Source organism: Alosa alosa, chromosome 4, assembly GCF_017589495.1.
Source record: "Alosa alosa isolate M-15738 ecotype Scorff River chromosome 4, AALO_Geno_1.1, whole genome shotgun sequence".
Taxonomy (NCBI): Eukaryota; Metazoa; Chordata; class Actinopteri; order Clupeiformes; family Clupeidae; genus Alosa; species Alosa alosa.
This window is the reverse complement of record NC_063192.1, coordinates 22,286,845-22,294,703: the sequence shown is the minus strand read 5'-3', so window position 1 is coordinate 22,294,703 and position 7,859 is coordinate 22,286,845. Positions and strand designations below refer to the sequence as shown.

The 7,859-nt window shown below is 43.0% G+C and overlaps 1 pseudogene; it reads left to right on the top strand.

Annotated features, from left to right (window-relative positions):
• The first annotated feature begins 2,488 nt into the window (after positions 1-2,488).
• On the top strand, positions 2,489-6,235 carry LOC125293026 (annotated as a pseudogene).
• Positions 6,236-7,859: the final 1,624 nt, after the last annotated feature.

Here is a 7,859-nt window from a genome sequence, read left to right as displayed (position 1 = left end):
ATGGTTAAACTATCGAAATGAGTGCGATGGTGATACAATCTTTTCAATTAGTTGACATGGTGTTTGACATTAAATTATAAGCAGGTCATATTGTTTCACGTAATAAGCTATTTGTTTCTTTGGGTCTGGGTAATTCATGTGACAAATTCTGTTATAGGCTACTACCGTTTTTCTGAAAAACAAAGCAGTACAACAACATTTCTATCTCCAAAATAGTGCATTTCTGCAGTGTTCTACGTAGTGCAATGCAGCTTTTAATGTCCAAAGTAGCCTATACTGTATTTTCCTGCATAAGAACTACAAATACTCCTCCAAAACTACACTGTTGACACTTGAAGTTGTGGAATTATATTTTAGTAGCCTGCTATTCTAGTATTTGAATACATACCCACATCAGTTTTACCCTTGTCTCACCTATATACAATATATGTCTATGAATTGCAGTAGTGATAAAATGAAATAGGAAAGAAAGGTGTCCTGTGGGGTGTACTACGAATCTCGATTAGTGGGTTAGCGAGGTATGTTGCGCTCAAAGCAAGGGTATGCTGTGACACGAAAGTGGTTCAGTTTTAGCGTCGCTGTATCACCATGGTACCTTATGCTGTCAACCAAATCTGGGGGTCGTTTCTAGAAAGCATCGTTTGCTAACTTGCGTCGCAACCTTGGTAGTTCGCTCCATCGTTCTTGGATTTGGTGTTTCTAGAAAGGGTAGTTCGAACTGTCAATCGCAAACAAGGACGCAAAGTTTGGTCGTTTGAACTACTGCCCCTAGGCAGTCGCACTTGTGTCGTTCCTTGGTAGTTCCTGTTGGTGTCCGGAGCGCCTAACCAAAAATCACAACCGCCTAACCAAAATTTGCGAAGTGGATGTTTATCTCGTGACTCAATGATTGATCTATCCTGTAGCTTAATTTTGATTAAGACACTGCTCCCCTACTTGGCTCATTCTTGCTATTTATGTTAATTAAAGTATTGCCTTGCTTTTAGTATTCTAATCTTCACAGTCCCTAACAACAGCAGTGTTAAATGGTGTAGTGGCTAAAGCAGATGACTTACTATCCCAACGTTGTAGGTTCGATTTTCTGATGATGTGAGATTGTCCTCTTGCTTCTCGCTGCAGGTGAACTAGTGTGACACGTAGATTCAATTGTTTTTGACTGATGTATTGTACCTATGGTCTCTCGATGTAGAGTAATTATATACATAAATATGTATGGTCAAAACCTATTGTTGTGTCTCGTAGGCCTACTCTTACTCAGAGATGAAAAGAAGAGATAGGATGCGAACTCCGGCCGAGCGCGCAGTGGACCAACGCGCTGCCGTTAAGCCACGAGACAGTTAATAACCTATGGGATACCCAGATATTTGTCCAGGCTATATATTTTTTCCAACACATAGATATTTAACACAAATAATGACTCATATTGGTCTGCTTAAGTTAACTGTTTTATATGCTTGCAATAGGTTTAGGTTTTGGCTGATGCCAATGACAATACCAGCATTAATCACTCGGTTTAGATTAGAAACATGTCGACATAGGCCGTGACAGAACATTTCTAGGGGGTGAGGTATTACACGTTGCCACTGTTTCCACCAATGATATGTATCGCTGCATCATCAACAACGTTGTTGGAACTATGGTGTTCGAACGTCGGAGGTAGCGAATTGCGACACAGGTACGATGCTTTCTGGAAACAGGTGTAACAGTGTCGTTGTTTAGTCGCAAGTTGCGTTGTACCATGGTGGTTGAGCAATGTCGTTGCTAACTTTTCTAGAAACGACCCCCTGGTCGGGACCAGGTTATCGGCTAAGATTTCGGATTAGATCGGCTCCTTAAAGCACTAAGCGCAGCTTCCTAGCCCCTCCTCTGACAATGGCGTCACCATTCGTAGGTATTCCCGTGGATCTCGGTGCACGCATCGTGCAAGGGTCCCTCTGGAGACAGGGGGTGTTTCGGGACAGATCCGATCCTTTAGCATTGCCTGAGGATATACTTTATGAGAGATACAGGTTCTCATCAGAGGGTATTCGCTATTTGATTGCTCTTGTTGGACCTTATGTAGGTAATGCCACAAAAAGAAGCTGTGCGCTTACTGTTGCGCAGTGTGTCTATTTCACTGCGTTTTTTGCCACGGGAACATATTTATTTACATGCAGTTGGTGATGCGGAAAACCTAAGCAAAAACACGGTGTGCCGTGCAATCCAAAAGGTTGTAGCTGCACTTTAATAAATTATTAGACGTGTTCGTGGTGTTTCCTGGCTTTCTGCCCCCTCAAACCGTGAAGGAAGGATTCTATCAACTTTCAGGTGATACAAAACCACTAAATGTGTGGCGGTAGAGCGTCAGTCTTGAATGTGTGCGTGCGGGGTTCGTCCCTCAAGCATTATCTACTTACATTACATTACATTTGGCTGACGCATTTGTAACCAAAGCGACTAACAACATGATAATGATATCCAGACTATGTAAAACAAATGCCATTTGCAGATGACTTGTGACCATCAGCTGATGGTAACAAGTGTGGACGCCAAATGGCCCGGCTCGGTGCACGACTCGCGCATATTCCGGGAGTCCAGTCTTTGCCATCAGTTCAAGCAAGGTGTGCCAATTACACAAGAGCACTAACTCTAAATGTATAGTAACGCATTAACCACACCGTGTTATCCCCCTTTAATAGGCCGTTACGATGGATTACTTGTAGGGGACAGAGGATATGCCTGCATGCGGTTCCTAATGACTCCGTGACTCTACAGAGTCGGCCAGAGGGCCGCTTCAACAGGGCCCTCAGCACATGCAGGGTGAGGATTGAAATGACATTTGGGATACTCAAGTCCCGCTTCAACTGCCTCCGGGGTCTGAGGGTGAAGCCGGAAAGAGCCAGCCAGATCATCACTGCATGTGTGGTGCTCCATAACATTGCCAGCATTAGGAAGGAGAGAACCCCTCATGTGCCATTGGTGGCTGATGACGTTGTGGAGCCCATCACTGTAGACCAGGGGTCCCCAACCTTTTATGTACCATGGACCGGTTTGATTCCTATTTTTTTTCCACGGACCGGCGGCGGGGGTGGGGGTTCCATGTTCCATATGTGTTGTGCATGCATTACTTGAAAAGAACTAGCTCTAGTTATGTATGAACAGTGAAGGTAACGATCTCTTAAACATGTGAAAAACGTGAACTTGAAGAAGTGAAAATTTAACAATATGAACTATGAATATTGAACAACTTGAAGTACATCTATAGCCTACGTGTGAACATCCTTAACAAAATATGGGAACAAAACCGAATATAATCAGTGGGAGCCCTGGTTATGGAATGATGGAAGACAGTGACACCCTCAGTGTGTTTGAAATGTCCAGTCGATTGCGCAATTTGGTCTTAGTTGCAGTCATTGCCGAAAACCCGGCCTCGTGGTGGGAAATGGTAGCAACGTCTTCAGCGCTTTTACGGCTATCTCGGGATATTCTGCTTTGTTATTGATCCAAAAACCCGCCAGAGAGGTTTCCTTATAGACACTGTCATTTTCAATTTCGATCAACTGCTCTTCCTCCTATTTGACAAGTTAGGACTATTTGGGATATTGACAAATGGGTTGCGGACCCACTCATTGGTTTGCCGTGGATCTTTGGAGGATGGGAAGTAACGCTCAAACTCATTTGAAAGCGCAACAAGGTGATCGCGCACCAGCTGCGAGAGAAAGGGCCCTGCCTCAGTCTCTCCCAAAACCCCCACTACTGTTTGGAACATATCAAATACACCCGGTCCACTCGCCGTCCCCACAAATCAAGCTTGGCTTTAAATGCAGCGACTTTTATCTGACAGTCGCCATTCTCCCCTGGAGTGACCGGTTGAGGTCATTAAGCAATCCGAATATGTCACACAGGTAAGCGAAGTTTTGACACCCAGTCCTCATCACTAAAATGTGCAGCTTTTTTTTTTCTGTAAGAAATCTCTGCAGCAGCTCTCTCAACTCAAACACTCTGGCCAGTGACCTGCTAAAGATGCTTGTTTTTGTTGCTCATTCTAGCAGTTTAGCTAACCGTGTGACATACCGTTAGCCAAGAACTGATCAAGTGAAGTGAGCTGACCTGAGGCTGCGCAGCGCTGAAGGCAATATGTAAAAGTGTTGAAGGCGGGACAGACAGACGTAAGAAAATAGACCTTGCAAAATGCAAACATGCGTGCAATCAAACAACTGCATATAGGCCTATGCCATGTAAAAACGTGACATTATTGCGAATTAAATTTAGTTTAGTTTGCATGCATTTTTTTTTTAACTCATGTCGTAGGCTACGGCCCGGTTAGGAATGTCCCGGTGGTTGGGGACCGCTGCTGTAGATCATCCCACAGGAGTGGCCGTCAGACAGGCGATCACCAACCAGTTTTTTGAATAGAGTTTACAGGTTTTTACAGGTGAATGTTCAATAGAATTTAGGTGTCCTCAGGGAAGGAATTAGTGCTTTTTCGTTGGTTGATGTTGGAGCCCTTTGTTTTGTGTGTGTTGAGGAAATACAATAGAGAAATTCATTTGTTCACAACTCTTGACTTTATTTGCTTATTCGCGCATTTGCTGTGAATGTAGAAAAAGAACATTATTTCAGAGGGTCAGTCTGGGTTCACCAAAGTCAATCTAGGTCCTACATCATAGCCTACCCTCTCGAGGAGCTGAATCTCTAGCTTGAGCTTCTTAATCTCCAGGAGTTTTTTGGCGTTGTCCAGCTCAAGGTTGCGCTTATACAGCGCCCTTACAGTGTCTGTTCCGACCTATAGAAATTATTGGTTAAAATAATAATTAACTGGTGGCGCACCTTACAAAAGGAGTAACCTAGATCAAAACCTTGTCAGTCCCACGAGAAGGTCCTGTAGGGGGCTCATCTATGGTCTCACCCCTCTGTAGAATACATGATCAAAAGGAAGAGTCATGTGAAACTGTTAGGCTACATTACAGCACTGCTCGGTTGAGTTTCCCATTGGGATTGCTCTTTAAGGTGCAAAGTGGAGGCACTATTAAGGTGGATAGTGTTGTGTCGTCCATCACCCCTTACACAACCAACAGCTATGTCAGTGACATAATAGGCATTTTGTATTCTGCAAAGTCATGTTATCGGTTTGAGACTTATTATTAGGAATCACCTCCATAGTCGCCCTGGACTCACAGGCCGACAGTGTGTCCATCATCCCTGTCCTTGAAGAATCAGGGGAACATATTAGAGGCAATTTTTGCCGACATTCTGGCAACATTTAGGACAGTACATGCCACTTTGCTCTGACAGTTAGGCTACCTCGGTTTCGAGAGTGAATACATCCACTGACAGCGGCTCCGCTAGTACGATGTTCATACCTTCTACTGTGAATTACACAAATTGAATTTACACGCAATGATGTGATATTTCATGACCAACACAATTATGTATGTTAATTGCCAATACATACCCATTACAAAAGCATTTGCCGGGAATGAGGCAGTGGGGTCAGATGATGTGCCCCCCTTCCACCCCTGCCATCATCGGCCGCCATTCATTGTTATCAAGGGCCAGCTCCTCCGAAACAGTGAAGGGCGGTGGCGTCCACAGTGGCCTTTGATGAGTTCCTTTTTTTATTTGCTACAGTAATCAACATCAGGTTAAACGTTAGAGCCTTGCTATTGCAAGTCCTTGGAAACAATCACCTGACATAATTCACATTGACTTTACCACATTGAATTATGTTCTTATGCTTGTTCCTGACTTGGATCCATGTTCTCAATGACGTGCTGGCGCAACATCTGGATGGGGGAAAAGGCAACGCATACAAAATTGTAACGAACACGCAAGAAACGAACCCCGGTCGCTGGGGTGCTAAGCGCTTACTAACCCACTAAGCCACCATCTCGCACTCCTAATTCCCTCAAACATAAGGTATACAATTTTTGCATTGGGTGGTTGATTAGATTACAGAATGAAATATATTTCCACTAAGCAGGTTGGACATTTTTTTTTCACATTGAAATCAGTACAATACGATTACTGGCGAACAATTCAGCCTGTGGCATGGGCCTATTTCTTTTCCAGACAATATGCAGGGAATTTCACTTACGAATTTACGCGATCTGCTATTTTTTGCCAGCACGCCACCCTAGCCTTATTGTGAGCAACCGTGTTGCCCCTCGCTGTGATTTGGTGCTTCATCTCCTCATAGGAGTTCATTATAATCACTTGTTCCTCCTGTGTGAAATACAGCGCTCTTGTTCTATGATCCATTTTCTGACGTTGGGAGTAAAATGACGCGATGAACGCCCTTTTTATGAAAACGCGCATTGAACCTAAAGAGGAAAACCTGGCTTGACAAATTGAGTCGTCAGTGAGCTTTGTGGTACCGTTTAACTTTGATTGCGAGTTTCGTATTTGTCGATCTAGGTTATCCGAAGAAAGCCTGGGTATGTTCAACGATGTTCGTAGTATACCCCACTGATGTGTTGTTTAGGCAAGGCCGTAGTCATGATGTCAACATTGGGGGGGACCAAATCTGTGGTGGTGTCTGAGAGACCCCCAAATAGAATTTCAATACATTTCCTACCATGCAAAAAAATATTATTAAAAATCACAACAGTCAATTATTAAGGTATTCCAAACTTTTGACATAGGCATGGCATGGATGGATGGATTATGAACCCCTGGACACAGATGCCCCCCTCAGATAGACGGGTCCTGAGGCATTCTCCCACGGAAGATTTTTTTTTAAAATTACCCTTTAAATGATGACTTCTGGTGAGTTTTGTGAAAAGAGAAGGGTGGAGAAGGCCCAGTAAGCCCATTCAGTAATCCATCCCTGGACCTGTATTATGACTCCATTTGTCTTCAAAATGTATACTTTAAAAGGAATTACAAACTAGAGTATCTTTGTTAAACTCTATATTACACAGAATATGGTTCTTTGACTTTTTACTTACACTAAAGGTAAACTAAAGGTTTTAAACTAAGGCTTAGACTCATAGGTTTGGACCTATAGCCTAATAAGATTTTGTCTTTTAATTTAGATTTTATTATGCTGGTGGCTAATCACACAATTTTAACGTAGTTTGAAAGGAATTTAGGAATAGGCTACTAAGACAGGCCCCTCTTCTGTCTGACTCACCTCATGTTACCCCCTGCATTATAGACTGGCTTCTGAGAGAAATTATGTTTTGTGCCAACATGTAGAAACACTAGGCCTACTACAGCCTTTAATTGATGAATGGAGGTGCAAATTCCTTTCTTTGGCGATTCACATTAACTGTAGGCTATCACCGCCAGTGCATTGTAAAAGTTTTTTCCAACTTGTGTGCCGTCGCCACATTTAATTCCTACGTTTTGCCTGCATGGATGCGCGACTGAGTGCGCATCTAAATAATATGCAAGATGCAACAACCATTTCTAAGAGGCCTATAAATGGCCATTTCTGGCATTACTACTAGCATATGAATGCATTATTTATGTTGAAAGACATGTGAAGGAAATGAATGACCCAGGCTTGCACAAATTCATCATTTAAAATAAAATGTTTCACTTTCATTATTATTCCGAGAATAGGCTACAATATGGAAAATGTTTCAAAGTTCCCTTTGAGTCTGATCGGCCCCAAAAATATATGGGATTTCCTTAGCCTGTGCTACACCTTTCCAACAAGTTTTGTGAAAATTGTACCGGTAGCTGCGATATTGTTGACAGCCCTACCTCACCGCAGTAGGGTGCAGTAAATTGTATAAATAGCTTTTGATAGTCACTAACGAAAAACCACCAGGACAAACCACTCAGGGGTGTAGGCTACTCTGGAACCATCACTAGGTCACTAATTTTTGCATTATTTACGTTTGATTACATTTCAGATGGTGGTGCGTGTT